General features: G+C 42.3%; 1 long non-coding RNA gene across 2 annotated transcripts; it reads left to right on the forward strand.

The window, feature by feature from the left end:
* Positions 1-5054: 5054 nt before the first annotated feature.
* Positions 5055-17545, forward strand: LOC139082583 (uncharacterized). Of its 2 annotated transcripts, XR_011538741.1 has the most exons (4): positions 5055-5285; positions 6857-7045; positions 16953-17098; positions 17472-17545. It is a non-coding gene; the product is annotated as an uncharacterized lncRNA (long non-coding RNA). The 2 variants fall into 2 exon arrangements; XR_011538740.1 differs by having other exon boundaries at positions 5055-7045.
* Positions 17546-21724: the final 4179 nt, after the last annotated feature.

Genomic DNA, 21724 nt, shown 5'->3' on the forward strand with positions numbered 1-21724 from the left:
CAAGGTGGTAGCCCAGGGATAGGGTCTCTGACTCTGGAACAGAGATAGATGTCCTGGCTCTTTCAGATGCTGGGCTCAGCTTTACAGATACGCTGTTAGTTATACGGGCAGAGGGGCTTCATTTACATCTAAGTATAGAAAACGGAATTGAGGGGTTCACCACAGCAGAGAAAATTAGGGTAAGCACTAGGAAAAAAAATTTGCTATTCTTAAAAATAATTTGCTATCACAATAGCAAAATGGAATTCCAAAGAAGATGGTGGGATTTCTCGTAGAGTACACAATTGTCCATCAGGCAGGAGGATGGAGGAAACAATTGTGAGGATGCCTTTCTAGCCTCGTGCTGCTGTGATATTTTGATGAGAATAAATACGAGTTGGGGCAAAGTTCACTTAACAAACAACAATTCTTAATGCACTGCCTCTTTATATGTGGCTGATTTTGTGGGAAAAGTACAGCTAGAATCTCACTTAAGAGAAAAGGATCCTGGGAGGAATATGAATCCAAGTGCTGAAGCACTGACACCATATTATAGGCTTCTCCTAGACGAGCGGAATTTGAAGAGCAGATACTCTTAAGAACACGGTCCGACCAGAAGACGGCATCTCATCACAGCTGTGGATTGAGATTGACAATCTGGTGCCAGAAATGCTTGCGGGAGCACATTGCAGTCCATTTTCACTCCTTCTGTTAAACGTAAACAGTGCTTTAAGCAAGGTTGCTAAGCTTCTAAGGTGAGTAGGCATTTTCTTAGACAAATATTTAAAGACAGCTGCTGTTACTGATTTTTTTTCCCCCTCAAAAACAGCTTTCTTACTTCAGATTTTGGAGAGTTCTCCCCAACCTCTGGCCTGTCCCAAAGCCTGTTGCGTACTTCCTATGACCGACGACTCTGTTAAGTCTTCTGAGACTCCTGACTCAGGGGCCTGCCTGCCGTGTGGATGTAGACCCCTCACTTCCTGCCGGTGGCCAGTCCTCCCACAGACCTACCTACAAAGAAGCAGATGCAGAAGACCTTGCGCCTCTTCCCCTGGGCTGAGGTCTGTGTCACTTACCCACACTGCTGCTGAGAGAATGTTCTGGAAACCCACTGCAGTCTGGTCATGCGCTGGCGCTTTACAGCAGTCCACTAAACTGAGCAAAGAGCAAGCAATCCAAAAATAAACTTCCTTAATTTCACAAAAACCTCTTTACAGACACAGGTGTGGGAACTTCTCAGAGGCTTTCCAGAAGGAAGAATGGAATCGAACTTCGTTAAATGTGTCGGGGGAGAAAGAAAAGATGCCCATATTGCAGACAACGAGCTGGTATTCTTGTTTCCCCTTTTAAGATCTGTGTTACTGCTGGAGGAAATGAAAACTCTCCGGACCTAATGTGAAGTTGGACCTTTCCTTTGTGTCCCCCTCTTGCTCCTCTGTCCGGATCCTCTGACATCTTGCCCACCTTGACACACACTAATCTGACTGGCCTTCCAGACCCCACTGAGCGGCCGCCTCTTCCAACCGCTTCCAGACTCTCCCGGTGGGAAGTCATGACTCATTCCTTTGAACTCCAGTGGCTTTCTGTCTGGATCTTTCCATCTTGCTTTAGAATTAGTGTTTGTCACTCTCTTTGTAGAGGGTTTGCTCCCTGAGGCTCTGGTCTGGACTGTGTTTGCTTCATTTTATATCTTCTCAGTTCCTAGGTGCCCTGAAATAATTTTTACACAAATATGACTGTGACATCCTTTTCGTGCGTGTCCTTAAGGTAAACTACTGGGGAAAAGCAAAATGAAAAAGAAACCATCTCATACCACAGTGTCCTCACTTGCCAAGAGGACATTTTGTTTTCTTTAGTTTAGAAAGATTTATCTTAGCTTAAGAGCAAGGGTATATATTCTTTCGTGGGCAAATTATGTGCATGACTACTGCAGCAACAGCTCAAATAGACGCCAGCTGAGAGCGGGTGAGCAGGACAGGGGAGCTAGCCCAGAGGATGACACAGCTGGGTGCCAGGACATCTGCCACCTGCCCGATGGGGGTGGGGGGTGAGCTGCCCCCCAAAGCCTGTAATCACCAGACAAACCACACTTGAGAGGGCTGATTTGGGTCAAATAACATTACAGGACCCCAGATGGAAACACGAACCAGAAGGGCATGGCGTTATAAAATATTGGTACCACATCTGGTAAATGATTAAACCCCCGGAACACTCAGTGTCCTTCTCCATATCAAATCCAATAGAGCCCTTCACATTCAAATCACTTCACATCAAACAGTATGTGGGAAAGAACTTGGCACAGGCAAGAAAACACAACAGATCTTTATAGAAAGGAAAGAGAGAAAGATAACAAAAGAAAAAGGGACTTCCAGTGGATGGCTGGAGCCCACACCTGCTTCCACCTTAGACTCACTCCTCTGGCCCCATCCCCCCACTTCTTGTTTGTTTCTGGAAGCTGTGCTTCATGAGAACAAGGCTCTTGTTTATCATAACAATATGTGATTCACGGTGTGGATTGGACCACTTCCTATCTCCGGAGGGTAGTTTCTGCATCTAGGAAGTGGGACGGTAAAATCTGTCATTTACCAATGTCACAGAGATAAGAGTGGCTTCTAGCTCAGTGTGAAAGGGACACGAACTTTTCCAGGCCTCAGGGTGCCTGTTAGTGAATTACTTAAGAGTACCTAATGGCGTCCCGGCAACCTGATGGTTTTCCAAAGTAGGAAATGCACTCTTGAGAAAATCCTTCTCATTCAGTTTTAGTTGGGAGAAAAATTCCTCCGGAGAGTTCAAGTTCAGCATGAGATTGGCTGGGCACTCACTCTGACAGCTGAAGGCTGCTCAGTTAGTCCCAAGGGGCATTAAGTGAATGTGTTGCTTGCATAGCAAATGATACACAACGGCTGAGAGGAAAATGCACTGTTTGCTTGAGTTATTTTGCTATAGGTTAACAGTAAAATCATTAGTTAATTGATGCCACTAAGTGACCTGAAAGAGCAGGTACTACGTCCGAAAAACTCAGCTTACTCCCAGAGCATGAACTGCACGCTGGATAAACTCGGAGCCAAACAGATTTCCCAACCTTGGAGCAATCTGGAATGCTGCGGGCTTTACATCTTCTTCCCCAGCCGGTTTTACAACAGGTGTTGCCCGCACTCAGGAATTAACTGTGATGCTCTTCAAGCCAGTTGAAAGCAAAGCATTGCTTCTCCCAAAAAGGCATGGTGGGTGGATGATGCTGAGGCTAGGTGACGCTAAGGCAGCATGGACGTCAATTTGCAATATGTTACTTGCAACAATTATGATAACTCATTTGGCTGTAAAAGTGCCCTCTGTCGTTATTGGCTCATTAACCTTAACTGTGTCAACATGTTCCTGGTTATGTAATGGCACTAGCAGGACTGCAGAACATCCCGCCGCAGAAAAAATGGTCTCGGTTCATGCCTTACAGGTTCCTCATAAAAGCTCCAATGCTAAGAGCTCAGTCCCAGTACTTAGAACTACCCAAGCTGCTGTAAAGAGGGTTGGAGGAAAGGCTGTGAAACCACAACTAATAAAACAGAAGTTGAACACGAAACTGTGCATTCAGCCGCTGCCAGACTAAGCCCCAAAGTCCAAATCCCATTGCCTTTGTTTGAAGATTGAAAAAGCGAAAATAAACTTCAAAGGAAAACACATGAAAACTGCCGAATAGAAGCCCTGAACACACTTGGTCTTAGTTCCCATCCCAAATTGGCAGTTCTCCCCAGGAGTTTTTCAAAACTTTAACCAAGATTGGTGCCTGTAAGCCAAGCTTTCAACAAAGGCACTTTTCACCTGGTTTTGGTTGACGTTGTTGCAAAAACATAGAAGGATGGCATTTGGCAAATTGGCAACACATGTTTAATAATCAGCTTACCAAGGAACAATCTGGATAATTGTTAAACACTTAGTTACCTAAAATGAGAGGGAACAGCCTGGGGTTGTAACTGTATCTTTGCCTACGTGGATAGGTAACTAGGCGTTTATGGTAATGAATGAGGCAGGCAGATGAAATGACAATGTAACTTAATAACTTTTTTCTTACATTATGCAACAAGGTAAAACCTTTTGGAGTCAGCGGTTCTTCGCTTGTTCTTGAACTTTCTGCTTTCCGACCTCCTAGAAGAGAAAAACAGAGATGGGGGAGGAAGAGCACAGTGTCCCAAGGCAGGGCTGCCAATCTGAACAACCAGCCTCCCCACTAACTTGCTCTGTGTCTATGGATAACTCACATAGCCTCTCTGAACTTTAGTTTTTCTGTCTAAAAAAACCCCCAAAGGCTTTAGATGAGGTAATCCCAAATCCTTTCTAGTCTTTTATTTGCAAAAACATTTTTAAAGACAATGATGGAGAAAAAAACAGGCAAATTCTCAAAGACAGAAACCAATTCCTCATCCTACATTTTCCTTACTCAAATCACAATGTACTCATCTGCTTTGATATCTGACTCAAGAACAGAGGTTCTAACTTGAGATTTCAGGGTCAGCCAAGAATTTCTGAAGGAGCAGGTGGGTAAAAAGATGCAACAGGCTGTTTGCACTGAGGAGAATGACCTCACCTCGGGAGACAGTGGTTTAAGATATCACCCTCATTTGAGGAGTTGAGCAAATGCTTTAAAAAAATTTTTTTTCCTGCAGAAATATCTTGTTGGTTTGCTGGCAAACACAAAGAGGTACTAAAGTTTGTAGAGAAGGGAAGGGAGGGAAAAAATGTCAGGGAACTTAGTTTTAAGGTTGAGGGTTAGTTCTGAATCTGCCCACTGGCTTTGGGATAATTCTCAGAAGCACATGTGAGAGTAGACTTCTAGCCTGAACTTATTCAGGGAGTTAACAATTTAGCTTTTTGTGCAAATGAATAAACAGAAACCTCATTAAATTGGAGTCAGGAGGCCAAAAGGGGGCGTTCCCACACCTACTTCCATAGCAGAGCCCAACAGGAAGAAGAAAGACCTCCTTTTCTTGACTGGCAAGAAGCTCAGCCAATGAGACACTGGCACAACTCAGCCAATGAGAAGTCACTACAATTGAAACTCCCAGTCTCCTGCAAGATTCTTTGTGTAAAACAACCTCTCAGCTTCCTCTTCCCCTCTGTGAAAGAGTTTCTCCTCCCTTTGCTGCTGGGGATTTGCACTTGGCTTGCCATAGTTGCAGATCTTGGATTGCAGTTCTTTGCTGAACTCAAATAAACCTACTTTTGCTGGAGACATAGCCAACTGTTCTTTTAAGGTCAACATTTTGGTGGCCCATATGGGAAGCCAGAGAAGATCCCGGATTACTCTGAGGCTGGTGAGCAAACAGATGCACTATCCACAACAGAGCCCATCAAGCTCGCTGCTTTTCTTGCTGACCCTGGGGTGTGAGGGTAGGTCTTTTCCCTGGATGGCAGCTTCCGCCCTCTTTGCATTTTGATGCTCTGCAGGCTTTATTCAGTATCTGGGTTTTTCTTTGCGGTTCCCCAAAGCCCCCCAGTACATAGTTGTATATTCTGGTTGTAGGTCCTTCTGGTTGTGCTGTGTGGGACGCTGCCTCAGCATGGCTTGATGAGCCGTGCTAGGTCTGTGCCCAGGATCTGAACCAGCAAAACCCTGGGCTGCCGAAGCAGAGCGCACAAACTTAACCACTTGGCCACTGGGTCAACCCCAGTCAGTATCTATTTTAAAGCTTCCTCCTTTTGTGCTTAAAGCCTTATTTGTCTGCGAGTTCTAGGGGGGCACTTCAGCCTGACTCTTCCAATCAGGCTGTTGCTTGGCACTGAGCTAGTCTTCAGTCTGATTCCTTTTGGAACTGACTGCTCCTACTAAAACTGCACTAGCCTGTGGTCTGACTTTTGGACAGTCTCACTGGAACTCCGCGGGGTCAGCCTTTGGTCTGACACTCTTAGGAACAGGCTGTTCTATTGGAAGTGTATTGATCAAACTTTGGTTCAATTCCTTTTGGAACCGCACTGTTCTATTGGGGCTGCATTGATTAAACTTTCAGTCCACCATACTGAAATCAAATTGTCCCTATTGGAAGTGGCTGGTATTAAGCCTGAAGGCTGTCTGCACTGTTCAAGCTGTCTGAGCTGCTTAGACTGTTTCAGAATCATTCCTTTGCTCTAGAGAAAAACCTCTAAAAAATGGAATCCTAGTTATCTAAATATTTTGACGGTGCCCACCTCACAGGGACACCGGCCAATTTTATGTTTAGAAGCTGCACTGCTTCCTCAGGCGCATTTCTAACGAAATGGACTGATTTAACCAAAAATAATTTAGAATACCAATGGCCATTATGGTTCACATTTGAACTCCCCAAACTTACTTTCATTAGCACTGAATTGGATGGCCCTAGCTCTGTAATTTTTGAAAGTGAGTGGAACGCCTATTTTGATTGGTATTCTGAGGCTTCCAAACATTATCAGTTGTCTAAAATCACCTCTTTGCAAAATAAAATTTTAAGATTAACTGACGCAAACAAACGATTAGAGGAAGACAAAATGGCGTCTGAAGGCTCATGTTGCTCCTCCCCTGGCTCCTGGCGCTCAGGCCGAACATCCAGCACCATCTTCCTCCTTCCCGTCTAGCCCATCTACACCTCCTCTGTCCCTCAGCTCCCCCAGGGTAACTCACTGAACTTCCCCTCTTCCCTGAACCTCTCCCCTCTCCCTCTTCCTCTGAACCTGTCAGAACCTGTCCACTTAAAATTAAGCCTTCTGAGGATCCAAAGGCTAAACCTTTCATTTCTTCTACTCCCTGGACTAAAGCTGGACTTCAGCCATAGCCAAAGATTTTCCCAAAGCAACTGAAGATCCTCACAGATTTGCTGAGGAATTCAATGTAGTCATTCAATCTTTTCACCCTGGTTTCTCGGACTTACAGCTCGTTCATATCCTTGTTGGTGAAGGCGAGGCTTAGCGTTGGATGAAAACTGCTAATTGGGAAAATCCTGAAAGGCCTCTAGAATTACAACCAGGAAACCACCCACTGACCTGCTGGGCAATCCCTAGACGACTTCATCAGGCCATTGCCAGGGCTTTCCCAAAGCCTGTTGATTGGAACAAAACTCAGGTTTGTGCAAAAACTCCTGACGAACCTACTTATGGCTATTACAATCTACTTCAGATTGTGTTTAAAGAAAATTCTGATCTTCCTCCAAATGTTGGTTCTGCTGAGTAGTTTTTAACTCTGTTTATTAATGGACTGAACCAGGACCTCTCCCTTCTAGTAAGAAGGACCAGATTGAGTTAATTTGGCAAACCAACTCTCTCACCCTCTAGACAAGTCACCTAAAAGAAAGACCACTAAAATTCTTAGTCTCCAGCACCAACAAATGAAGGCCCATAAACGAAACCAAAACCTCCTAGTTTCTTCTAAAGAGCCAGGATGTTGGGAAAGAGATTGTTACAGGTTTAAGCACTTCAAGCGCCTTCGGCCCTCTAACTAGCCTTTCTGGTGGCCTTCAAATTCTCAGTGATAGGGCTTCAAGACACTGTAGGGGCTCCTCCCAATCCTGCCTGTTAATCGGCTCAGAGAGACGTTTCTCCAGATCAGAGACGAATCGCTTTCTGTCCTAATGGGCACCGAAGCCATACTCTTGGCGGTCAACTTAACTGCTAAAAAGCAGCCCCTGCCTTGAGCCCACAGCTCAAACAGTGGGGCTCTCTAATCAACCTCAAAAGGTTCCTGTCTCTGAACCTGTTACCTTTTCTTTGGGCCCTTTAAGAGACACGCAGCCTTCTCTCCTTAGCACTTCTGCCCCCATCCATCTGTTAGGCTGAGACTTCTTGGAAAACTATCATGTTGGAGTTTCTTTCTCCCAAAAGGGGGAAAAACCTCTAGAATTTGACAGTAGCCATCAAAACGGCCAACCAGGTGAGCTAAATGACCATTTGACACCTCGTATTTCCTCTGTCTCTAACAGTACTAGAGCTGTTTCTGGAAACACAAATCATTTGTCCCTGTTCAATCAGCTAGCACCCTCCTTGTGGTCAAAATCTCCAACTGATTTTGGTAAAATTCACAGCACACCTCCCATCAAAATTCAAATAGATCCCTCAAAACCTTTCCCCAGAATCAATCAATACCCTCTAAGTAAAGAAGCCCCTCAGGGTATAAAGCCCATAATAGAGGATTGCAAGGCTCAAGGCCTCATTATCCCTTGTCCTGGTCCCTGTAATGCTCCTGTTTTACCTGTGGGAAAGCCCAAGGGCCCAGGGTGGTTGTCTGTCCAGGACCTCTGAGCAATAGACAATATTGTTATCCCTCCACACCTGTTGTTCCTAACCCTCGTACACTACTAACATCCATTCCCACTAGAAGCAAATTCTTTACCCTAATCGATTTATGCAGTGCATTCTTTAGCATTCCACTTGATGAAGCTAGCCAACACCTTTGTGCGTACACTTTGGAAGAAAAACAATTCACCTGGACAGCACGCTTCAGAGTTTTATTCAGAGTCCTTCTTCCCACAAATCCTCAAGGCTGACCTGGATGATATAAGGTCCCTAGAGGTTCTGCTTTGTTGCAATATGTGGATGACTTGCTTCTTTGCTCTCCTTCCCAAGCCTCCTCCCAGGAAGACAGCATCCACTTGCTAAGGCTATGGGACATAAAGTTGCCAAGGAGAAATTGCAGTTTACTCAAACCCAGGTTCAACATTTAGGGCATCTGATATCAGAACCAGGGCTACACTTAGATCAAGATAGATCACATGGGGCCCTAAGTATCCCCACACCCAAAGCTCAGCATCCACTGCAAGGTTTTCTTGGGCTCGTTGGTTACTGCCAAAATTGAATTCCAAATTTCTCTCTTATAGCCAAACCTCTGTATGTTTTATTAAAGAACAACAACCCTGACCCAATTTTATGGGAAGACATACATACATAAGGACAACACAGTCTTTAAAGCCTTCAAGGAGAGTTTGATGAGAGTTTGAACCCACTTGCTTTGGAAATCCCAGTGATCAGATTCTCGTTCTCTCTTTTATTGTTTTTTGGGTTTTCTTGTATATAAAAAAGAAGAGAATGCCCTTGGGATCCTCACCCCAAAACACGGGGATCACCATTGACCCATAGGGTATTATAGCCAGCAACTAGACCCTGTGGCACAGGGACATCCCTCTTGCCTTAGAACCTTTACTGCCACTGCCTATTTGGTTAAGGCCACCAAGAAAAATCATTGTGAGATCTCCTTTAACTGTTTTTGTATCTCATGCAGTAGAAGCCCTCCTGAATTCTCAACACACTCGATATTTTTCAGTCATCCAGCTCACCTCCTATAAAATTCTTTTGTTAACTGCTCCTCACATAACTCTTTTGCACTGTAATAACCTCAACCCTGCTACTCTTCTCCCCTGCCTTGACAAAAAAGGCCCTCACAACTGCTTAATGCTGACGGGTCACCTCCTGACTCCTCCTCATGATCTTCAGGAAACTCCTTTAAGTAACACCAACTTCTCAGGGTTCACTGATGGTTCTCACTTAAAAGGTGACAATGGAAAATACTGTGCTGGGTATGCTGTTGCAACTTCTTTCATCGAGACAGCACCTTTACCTATGGCTACTTCAGCTCAACAGGCTGAATTACGTGCTGTTCCACAGGCTTGTACTTTAGCCAAGGATAGAACTGCCAACGTTTATCTTGATGGTAGATACGCTTTTAGAGTAGCTCATGATTTTGGAATGTTGTAGAAGCAACATGGCTTCCCTACTTCCAGTGGAAATAAAATTAAAAATGGCCCCTATGTTCAGAAAATATTAGATGCTATACTTTTACCTGCTGCTTTAGCTATTATTAAGATCCTGGGTCATTCTAAACTTGACTCTTGGGAAGCTAGAAGAAATCACCTTGCTGATTTTTCTGCAAGGAATGCAGCCCTTAAAGTCAACAACAGCCAAGCCTCTGTCATGGTCCAAAGGGATCTTTCCCCAAATGATAACTTAGAAAAGCTGGCTAGAGAAGCCCAAAAATTGGCCTCAGAAAAGGAAAAACAAGATCGGAAATTCAACAATTGTTGGTTTGATAAAAAGAGAAAGCTCTGGTTTGGACCAATTATCAACCTAGTCCTACTGATGTGGATTAAGGCTGCCCCAGGTAGAGAAGCCCAAGGTGACCTGGCCTACATGCCGAACTATATGACTGGTGGATTTTTATAGTATGAATTAGGGCTGCCCCAAGGAGAGAAGCCCAGGGCATCCTCACCTACATGCCGATCTATATGACCAGATTCATATCTAAAGTTATATGACCGCACAATAACCAGACCCCATCTGCACTGAAATCATTTAATGACTTTTTACATCATCTTTTCTTTTTCCAGTAAAAATAAGTCACGTACCCATGCCTTATAAAATTAGCCCTAACCCTCAACTCAGGGCAGCAGCAGGAGCTCTTCACTGCCCATGTGTCCTGTCCCCATGCCAGCAGCTCTTTACTGCCCATGGGTCCTGTCCCTATGCTATTCCACACTATTCTCTAAATAAAAGAGCACTACTGCCAGACCTTGAGAGTCCAAGAAATCTTTCTTTCGACTCTTCAGCTCACCATCCCCGCATCACTACCAGAGACTCTAAGATTCCTCTTTGTAACCACTGTACATGCATTAAACCATTGGTCTACTGACACAATGATAGCATTCATGAATCAATATTGGTGGGGAAATATCAAGAAGGTCACAAAAAGCGCCTACCTCACTTGTCCCACTGGTCCAAAATACAACCCAAGGAAGCCTGTTCATACTGCTCCCCGACATTTTAAACTGCCTAATGGACCATTCGACGTTTGGCAAATGGATTTCATACAACGTCCCACATCTCACGGATAGAAATATGTTCAGTCATGGTTTGTATGTTTTCTCACTGGACTGAAGCCTTCCCTTGCAGACAGCCTGCTGCCTCTCTGGCGAAAATCATTTTGGACAGGATTATCCCTACCTGGGGATCTCCTCTCGAACTTCATGATGAGTAAGGAACTGGAAAAACCTGACTCTTGATCAGCAATGCTTTCAGAGAAAGATCTTGATCAAAGAGGAAAATGTGGAAGCTGATAAACAGAAATCTCATTAAAATGGAGCTGGGAGGCCAAAAGGAGGAGCTCTCACACCCTATGTTGATAGCAGAGCCCAACAGGGAGAAGAAAGACTTCCTCTTGACCAGCAAGAAGCTCAGCCAATGAGAAACTGTCACAACTCAGCCAATGAGAAGCCACTACCCATGGAACACCCAGGATCCTCCAATGGACTCTTTGTTCACAATAACCTCCCGACTTCCTCTTCCCTTCTGTAAAAGAGTTTCTCCTCCCTTTGCTGCTGGGGACTGGCACATGGTTTGCCATAGTTGCAGACCGTGGATTCCCATTCTTTACCCATCCCAAATAAACCCATTTTTGCTGGAGAAAAAACTAGCTGTCTCTTTGTTTAAGGTTAAAATTTTTAATCCCATCTCTTCCAGCAAGACACGGAGTTAAGTTTCAGACTAGGGAGCCTGGAGATAGAAGAGCTGTTGGATTCTGAGATGGATGTCACCAGGAGGGAATCAGCCTAATTGGTTTCTCCATTATGTACTTTAGTCAAGTGTTGTAGTTTTCTTCACATAGATCCTACACATTTCTTAAGATTTTTAAAGGTATTTTATGGGTTGTTGTTATGAATGGCATCCATTCAGATATTTAAATGATTTGTTTGTTCTCAGCTATATTCACCTCTGCCTGTATCAATGAATGCCACTGGATTGGCAGATAGAGGGTGATGACGCAAGAAGGAAATTGCCACAAAGAAACTCCTATGGGATTATCTCCACCAAAATTTTATCCTCATCATAATATATTATCTTATTTCTTCTTAAACTTTTCGTTATCTCATTTTTAATTCTTGATGCTTTGTATATGTTTTTTCTCTTTTCATTAATAAATCTTTAAAACTTGTGAATGTTATACACTAAAAATATTAATGATGAGGCCAGCTCAATGATGTAGTGGTTAAATTCAGTCACTCCACTTCGGTGGCCCAGGGTTCACAGGTTTGGATCCCAGGTGCAGACCTACACACCACTCATTGGGCTATGCTGTGGTGGTGTCCCACATACAAAATAGAGGAAGACTGTCACAGATATTAGCTCAGCAACAAGCTTCCTGAAGCAAAAATAGGAAGACTGGCAACAGATGTTAGCTCAAGGCAATGTTCCTCACCAAGAAAAAAATTAATGGAAAGAGAATTTTTTTCATATTCAAAAAATAGAAAGTTATTCTTTTTGATAATTGATTTTCTTGCTAACCAACACATAATGACACTCCTTGATTACAGCATGTATCATCTAAATCTGATTCACAGAGGGAAATGGAAAGAGAAGAGTTCTTTAATTTCTGCAAAATTCCTTCAGGAGCTGGCTGATGGTGAACAGGCTGGGTCAAAAGCAAATAAGTAAATATGTAAATTGTGATTTAAGCTAATATACCCAGAGGGTCCCAAATTCTGTCTACAGGCAAGAACCCACCTGTAATGAAGTTTGCATCAGCACCATTGCAAAATGAGAACGAAGATAATATTGTGAGCTTTTAATAAATTTAAATGTATTCAAGTAAAAGAACTGTCCTTTATGAATATCTTTCATGTTAAAGTATTCTCTTATTATGAACTGTAATTATAATGGATGACAGCTTTTTGTATTTTGTTTTTTTGCTGTCATCTTATTTTGGGAATAGAAATTGGACAATTCGATGATGGTTTCCAGGTTATTGTTTGAAATTTCACTTGGCTATAATCAGAAATCTGAGACCACTGCCACGACCACAAATATGAGAAGTTACATGGCTTATATACTGTGTATTTATCTATGGTAGAGGTAAACAGATATTGTATTAGTTTCCTGTGGCTGCTGTGACAAATTCTACAAATTTGGTGGCTTAAAACAAGAGAAATTTATTCTCTAATAGTTCTGGAAGCCAGAAGTCTGAGATCAAGGTGTCACCAGGGCCATACTCTCTCCAGTGGCTCTGGAGGAGAATCTCTACCTCTTCCAGCTTCTGGTGGTTGCTGCATTCCTCAGCTTCCTCGGCATTCATCATCACTCCCACCTCTGGCTTCATCTTCACATCCCCTTCTCTTCTGTGTGTCTCATCTCCCTCTCTTATAAGGATACTCTTTCTGTCTAATCTGCCACTCTCTTATGAGGATACTTTCAATGATCTCCCTTTCTTAATCACATCTGCACGGACCCTTTTTCCAAATAAGATAACATTTACCTGTTCCGGGAATTAGGATGTGGATATGTCTTTGGGAATCACTGTCAGTAGACCTCAGGCATCAAACCTTATTTGGATCGACATCACTCCCATGTCACCTGGAAGTGGTCCAGGATGGAGAGATGCAGATTTAGGTGCTAGTGTGGATATTTCTTCCGGAAGTACCATAACTATTTTTTTTTAATGCCAATTTAAGAATTCCCTACTGTGATTACTTGTTGATGAAGAAATTATAGACAGCTTTTTTCCTTTCTAAAAATATTTTTATTTTAATAATCCTGCAAATAATGTGAGTGTTTTGTAATAAGAAAGAAATTTAATTTAAAAAATTATGTTTACAACGTGAGTCAAACAGTTACTATACTCACTTCAAATTATGGATCAAAATGGTAATTAACTAGAAATGACGCAGAAAGGACTCTACATTTGTATAGACTAAGGAAGTCTCATTCTAATGCAGATGGGAGGTGGAGGGAGGGAGACAGATGAGCTGTTTATACACCTGTCACAATGTATATATGCTAACATTCCTCAATATTTAAATTTGGGCCAAATGTATGCAATTTTTTAACCTGACATGAAAAAATTATAAAAACCACAACTATCTTCTCCACATGTAAAGTTAAACATTGCAAAAGCCGGTGTCAACTTCTATCCCCAACCGTTCATTCCTGTGCCCTCTGACCTCCAAAGGTAGTTACTACAAAATAGCCCAGTGTGTTTTCAGACATTTTCAATGCTTTTACATACATACAATTTGAAAATGTTTGGCATTTAACCATTTACATTTATTGTTGTTTCTAACATCCATCTTATTTTATATTAGTTTATGTACCATGATTTCGTATTTTCTTTCCCTTTTCTGTCTAATCTGCCACTCTCTTATGAGGATACTTTCAATGATCTCCCTGTCTTAAGATCCTTAATCACATCTGTACAGACCCTTTTTCCAAATAAGGTAACATTTACCTGTTCCGCGAATTAGGATGTGGATATGTTTTTGGGAATCACTGTCAGCAGACCTCAGGCATCAAACCTTATTTGGATCGACATCACTCCCATGATGGATCAACTTTTTTGTCTCATTTTTTTTTCTCTAGTAGGTTCAAAAGTTATTCCATCTATTTTCTATTGCTTAAGTGATTATTCTTACATTTTTAGCATGCATATTTAAGCATGTTTTAATCTATAAACTTCTAAAATTAATTAATTTCTGTATCTTTCCTTATCAAATGGGCAAAATCTTAGCAATTATTATTTCCCCCTTCTCTCTCATTACTTTCTATTCTATAATCATTTAAGAATTCAGTTTTAGATTTATTACCCTATATTTCAACTTACCTGTAAGTTTTACTGGGTTCTTCGCATTCTACTATTTAGCCTATATTTTATGTGGATTCTTTCCTGAGTCAAATTTTCATTTTACTGTAAATCATCCTTGAACAATTCTTAACTCAAGAGAGTGTTTCTGAGTCCCCACATGTCTACGAATACTTTCACATCATTGCCCTCCCGTTTGAATGATCTCTGACTGGGTGTAGAATTCTTGGTTTAAAATAATTTCTCCTCAGAACATCTCAGGATTTCTTTTCACATTCAGTTCTGCTGATGAGAATTTCAATGACAACACAATTCTAATTCTGTGTGGGTAATCTATTTTTCCCCTGGGAGCTTTTAGACATCTCTATTTATTCTATAGCTCTGAGACTTCATGAAGACACATCAAGCTACATCTCGTCAATTTACGTTTCTCCTACATGGGACTGAAGGCCCTTCCTGTGTAAAAGCTTGCGTCTTTCTTCAGCTATGATAAATTTCCATTTATTTTTCTTTCTATTTTCCACCATTCAATTTTCTCTATTTCTGACATTCTTATTGGATATGTTGAAACTCTTGAAATGAGCTTTTGGGTCTTTTAACTCTTTTCTTCATCTGACCTTCACAGAAAAAGTTTGCCAACTTCTGTTTTAGATCACTAATTTGTGCATTGTCGTGTCCGTTCTTCTATTGATTCCTTCCATGAAATGTTTTGTTTTTGTAATTTAAGAAACCTAGGAACTCGTCCTTGTTTTTTGCTTCTTTTTCATAGCAGCATGTTATGGTGCGACATCATCTCTAATCTCTCTGATGTTAATTATAAAGCCTAGAAGTTTATTTCTCTGTCATGAATTTTCTCTGGGGTCAATGTTCTGTCTCTTCCTTCTTTTTTATTTTAATGGTTTTCCCCAAATGTGTGGTGTCCTTGCTTGCCCATTTATTCCTCAGGAGGGACACCCAGATTAATTAATACCTGTAGGTGGCTGGGGTGTTTGCTCCTCTGATGATGGAGTTGCTGGTAACTGACTCCACTGTTTCTCATGTAGTTCTTTAATTATCCTCACAGTTGTTGAAGGCCCCTTCTGCTCTCTAATTGTTGATGCTGAGCTTGGGGTTTCTCTACATCTGCTCTTATCTTCGTGGTAGGTTTTTTCTGTGCATATATTGGGCTGTGGTTCCCTCACTTCTTGTCAAGTTAATCCCATCTGCTTTCCATCTTCCAGGAATTCCTCACAATTTCGGGACCCCTCAATGTCACCCCTTATTCTCCCCATGCTGTCATGAATGTAGTCTTTAAGGATTTCTTTTCCCTGTCACTTAAAAGGATGTGGGGAGAGGTGGGGAGGTGTGGGTGGTAAACATGTGTGCTCAACCCACATTCTTCATCCACTCCACTCACCATTGCAGATACAAACATTATATGTACTAATCTCTTTTATACTTCAGTTTTAGGAAATAAGTTATTTCATACCAACAAATTTTATAATTCATCAAACTTTGTCTCTTCAAAAATAAAAGGTTTACCAATTTAACCATTTTGATGTAAATAGCATTCAAACATATATTCTTTTCTCTGGTTTCTTAAATGGACGATACTCAACATAATGAACCACATATTTATACAGGATCCTCATCACAATATATTCCACTTTCTGGGTGGTGACACAGTGGCCCTGGTTCTTTGGTTCCGAGGTTGCTTTGCTAACATCAAGCAGTTTTTCTGCTTTTAGTTTACGACTTCTAACACTATGCTTTGTTCTCTTTGAACTATCTACTTCTAATTTTCTGTGGAATGGGAAACCACATAGGTAAGCATATTATAAAAGTACATACTGGAGATAATTGACATTGAGACTCAGGGCTGAAGGAAAGAGAATGTGGCTTGGCAAAGTGGCTTTTTGTAAACCGTTTCAGGCATGCAGAAACTTTTTCCTTCTAGACCAGAACTTTTCTCCAAGTAGATGAGTGTTTGTTAGAAATCTGACTGTCAATAGGGATATTTCTGTGCTAATAACCTTGTCATTAAATAGAAAGATTTATCACTGTATATATTATATGTATACATACACAAATTATTGGATATCATGCATATTTATGTAGATAATATTTTATAAAGTATATAAAATATTGAATATATTTATACATTATATAAAATATACTTTATACATAAAAATATATGATGCATATACATACACACACATACATACTCCCTCACAAACAAAAAACAGCTTGCCTCTTGCTGAAGCAACCACCTGCAGAGAAAAAAATTACTTTGAACATATTAGTATAACTCCCTACTTAAATCTCTACTTACTCATAAAATGTGAACGAGTAACTGAAACTTTAAACATCTGGCATAAAGCATGTTGCTAATAAAGAATTTTGAAGGTGATCCTAATGGTGTTTTTATTTCTTCCTACAGATTAACTACCTTCAGCAGAATACGAATAAACAAGTATAATTCATAATGACCGCAGCAGGTGGCATCTGTACATCTGCTCTCATTCAGAGACACTTAATAGGGGTGGCCAGAGAGGTGGAGGTGATGCCCAGCAAGGGTGCAGCTAAGTATGTTTCCTGCTTCCAGTTTCTCTCTCTTTGAATCCTTCCTGTTTTCCAGAATCAGATTCATGTTCATAAAATAGTATTTTAAGTAGCCGTGCGCTTCTATCCCACTGAAGTAAGCAGTGCGGTAAATGGCTACACAAGTAGACCAAGAGCCAGGCTGCCCCATTCATGAAGTTCCCCTTTTAGAGACCCCTGGGTGACCTAGATAACCAACCACTTGAGTGATCCCACTTCTCCCTTCCCACGCTTCAGTTCCTGCTTTGATGTTTTAAATTCACCGATATAGAGTGAACCCGTGAAACTCTAGGCCCCCACCCTTGACCCCAATAAAGGCAGAAGCCCAGGTCCATGCTCGCTCTCTCTCTCTCTACAGACAACCTTGCTGTGTGGCCCCAGGCATGCCTGTATCCTCTACGACCTATGAGTAATAAACCTTGCTTTTTCAAATTTCCCTGGTGTGGTTGCTGAGGCGCATCTTGCAATCATAACAGGGAACACAAGGGCCAGTCCAGTCACAACATTGGCTCTGGTCAGAGAATGTCTGTAGGGGGCTCATCACAAGATGTATGGGCCCAGGCGAATGCACCCAGGCATTCCTATCTGATAGCATCGCCCTCGATAGGGTGAGACTGACAAAACACACACCTAGGGTCCACTGCAGTTCTCTCAGATTTTTCAGCATTGAAAGCCTCTAGATCAGACCTAGTAAGTTGGAGCCCATGATATTGAGCCCCTGTATAGCCTCCATTCCTGCCACTGTGACTGCTATGCTCACGGACCCACTGTGCAAGGACTGAGGTGACCAAGGAGATAGGGATGGAGCAAAACAGTATCTGCTACACTGGCCTGACTTTCTTTTATCCACTTTCTAAAGATGAAGTATCCAAGCTTTTGTTTTTTCAAATTCAATCCTCAACACATAGCCATGTCTTCATGACCTTCTGTCTTCTCAGGAGTCTTATTCTTTTACTCATCGGTCTAACTTGTATATTCAACTTCCCACTCTAAACGTTTCCCCTTGCATTACAAACATCGAGTCCCTCCCCTTCCTCCTCAAAAACAGTTCCCTTCACTAGTTAACATCAATAACTTTCATTAATTTGTTCAAGCTTCTTTTAACACCTATCGTGTGCCAGGCATCTTCTAACTGCTGTTAGGATGAATGAAGAAAAAGCAGACAAGATCCTGACTCTCCAGGAAGTTACATTTTAGTGAGGCACTTGGGAGGGATAATATGATTAGCAAGTAGGCAAACAGAAGACAAACACAGCCAGTGATTAGTGTTCTGAGGAAGGTGGGCAGGTGGGATTGTCAGTTGACCATTTCGACAAGGGAAAATCTGAAGTGAGACTTGAAGAGTGGGAAGGAGCCAATTACACAAAGAGCCAAGGAAGAACTTTGCTGAAGGAGAAAATTGAACACCAAAGTTCTGAAGTGAGAAAAAGCCTGGTGTCTTCCAGGTATTGACGGGGTCAGGAAGTCTGCAGTGTAATCATTGAGTGGGTTGGGAACATGGCATGAGATGAGGCAGAGATGAACAGGGTGCAGATCCTTGCAGGTCAAGGGGATGAGTCCAGAGTGTATTGTTGGCACAGTGGCTGCCATTGAGGAGTTTTAGGTAAAAGGAGTGACATGATCTAATTTACATTTTTAAAACACCATTGTGGTGCTCTGTGGAAAAGAGATAAGAGCAGGGCAAGCATAGAAGCAGAGAGTGCCTTTGGGAGGTCTGAGCAACAAATGACGATGGCTTAGACAAGGGAGGTGACCATGAAGCTAGACGGATATGTCCAGATTGAAGGAAGAGGGGGAGGGAAGAGAAAGGATGGGATCAGAGAAGACTCTCAGTCACCTTGCTTTAGAAATTGACAAGTTGGTTCTCTAGTTACTGATCTGGAGAGAGAGTTCCTACGTGATCTAGACTTTTCAAGAGCCACCTCTGGCTGTCTGTATTTTCCATGGCAATCTGGTGTTCCCCTCCATTCTACTGTGTTCACTGAGCCCACCCATGATCTCAAATGGTTATTTTCTAATCCTGAATGTGCTGGACCTCCTTACTGCATTTATCCTTCAATCATTTCTTTTCAGTTTCTTTAGACATTTCCTTTACTTTCACTGCCTTTTAAAGATTGATAGAACTTGCATCATCTGCCACAAATAGCAATCAACTAGAAACAACAATGAGCCTTCCTCCATCCCTCCCTCTCCTCACAGTTCCATCTGCCCCACCAGTCACCTCCTGTATGTATGAGGTGAATTTTTGTCCCCCACTACATCTCCAACATGCCCTTGGTTCACAATCCCTCATCTGTTCTGCCACAGTCACTGCCTAACTGGCCTCTGGTCAAGCTTCTGGTCTACCAGCTGTCTGAGGGAGGGGCTCTCAAACACCTTTGCTGTAGGTGCCATTGGTGGCAGGGTTCTCTCAGTCTCTGCCAGGACTACAGTTATCTGACAAGTCACTCTGAGCCCTCTGGGCATAAAAGGTGGCCTGTGCTGAAATGAAAACCAAACTCTGGCCACATTTCTCACCTGGTTCTCAAAATCACTCTGCTGATGTACCATGTCTCAGTAAGTCCCTCATGAACATAGCCTGCTAGCTTCTTCAGCTTCTGTTTAGGGCCCTTCTCTATCTCATGGGTCTGATCTAGTCCGTGTGGTGAGGTAGAAAACAGACTATAAGGCCTTCCATTTCTCCCTGTTTCCCCTCCCTCCCCAGGTACAATTGTGTGTCCCATGGTTCCTTTCTAATAAAATGGACCAAAATAAAAAAAGCCTGATTCTATAATGGTGAATATATGTCACTGTAAATTTGTCCAAACCCATAGAACGTCCAACACCAATAGTGAACCCTAATGTAAACTATGGACTCTGGGCGATAATGATGAGTCGTTATAGGTTCATCAGTTGGAACAATTGTACCACTCCGATGGGGATGTTGATAATGGGGGAGGCTATGCATGTGTTGGGCAAGGAGCATATGGGAATTCTCTGGAACTTCTGCTCAATTTTTCTGTGAACCTAAAATTGATCTAAAAAATAAAGTCCGTTAAAAAAAAAAAAAAAAGCCTGGCTTTCATATAGCAGATGGGAGAGTTACACCATTCTCATTTTCTTAGCCTTACCTAGACCACTCCACAAAAGTTATATGAATGAATGACTTATGGCTTCTTAAGTTCACTTAACAACCTTCAGGATGAGCTGATATCAAAATGTATAGCATGAATCTCTCCCAATGTGAAGCAATAGTGGACCAGACATCCCTGATACACAGTATGAACACTAGGAGTTTCCTTTTCCATAATTTTTTTCTCATAAGCCTGCTGTGCTCTGAATTTTCAGCATCTCTTACTTTGTCTACATTATGTGTGCATTTATTGAATAACTGTGTAGGGAATGCCTACAATTACCAGGCCCTAAACTAGATGTTGGAGATACAATTGTGAATAAGACATAGCAAGGAACTGAAAAATTCTAGTAGGAGAGAAATATAAGGGAGGAAGCAATTCCAATGAAGGTAAGTTCTCTACTAGAAGCCATGAGGGTGTATGGAAAGAGCCATAGAGGCTCAGCAGAGTCCCAGAGAACAAATCAGCTAAGCTGAAGTCAAAAGGACTCTAGAATTTGACAAGGGTAATGGAGAGGAGGTCAGGCAGGGAAAATAACTTGTGAAAAAGCAAGAATCAAGAGAGAATATGAAATATGTGGAGGAAGCGCAATTAGTTGAGTGTGGCTGAACTGTGGAGCACAGGGGTAAGGAGAGACATGGTGCTGCAGTCACAAAGTGGCCCCGTGATGAAGAACCCTGACAGCTATTCTGAGGAATTTGGGCTTCAGACAGAGGATAGTGGGAGCAATTAAAAGGCTTTAGGCAGGGGGGCTGGCCCCGTGGCGGAGTGGTTAAGTTCGCGCTCTCCGCTGCAGGCGGCCCAGTGTTTCGTTGGTTCGAATCCTGGGCGTGGACATGGCACTGCTCATCAAACCACGCTGAGGCAGCGTCCCACATGCCACAACTAAAAGGATCCACAACAAAGAATATACAACTGTGTACTGGAGGGGCTTTGGGGAGAAAAAGGAAAAAATAAAATCTTTAAAAAAAAAAAAAAGGCTTTAGGCAGGGAAACATATGAGACAATTTGTGTTTTAACAGGGTCACTTAAATGCAGAGAACTGATTGGGCAGAGACAAATGTGAAAGCAAGATGACCAGTTGGAGGGCTGGTGCAGTAACCCAGGCCCATGATGACAGTGGCCTAAGGGGGATGGAGACCAGGAGTTGCAGTTGTTGTGGGAGCAGAATCTATGGAACACAGCAACCCAGTGATCACTAGGGTGTGGAGATGGAAATGTGATGGAGGAGGCTTGTGTCGCTTCAGCATTTCTGGCTTAGGAAGCTGAATCACGGTAATGCCATCCACAGAGACAGACTGTGAGGAGAAACAATTCCATGGGAAAGTAGTAGATTTGGCTGAATTTAAAGAACCAGCAGGATCCACAAGAGAGCTGGTTATGCAGCCAAGGCCAGGAGAGAGCTGGGATGAGGATATAAGCTCATACATGGTCATTGAAGCTTTGGGGATAGACGAGATTAACCATGGGGGAAAAGACGTAGAAGAGGGAAGAGACT

This window comes from Equus przewalskii, chromosome 1 (genome assembly GCF_037783145.1).
Source record: "Equus przewalskii isolate Varuska chromosome 1, EquPr2, whole genome shotgun sequence".
NCBI lineage: Eukaryota > Metazoa > Chordata > Mammalia > Perissodactyla > Equidae > Equus > Equus przewalskii.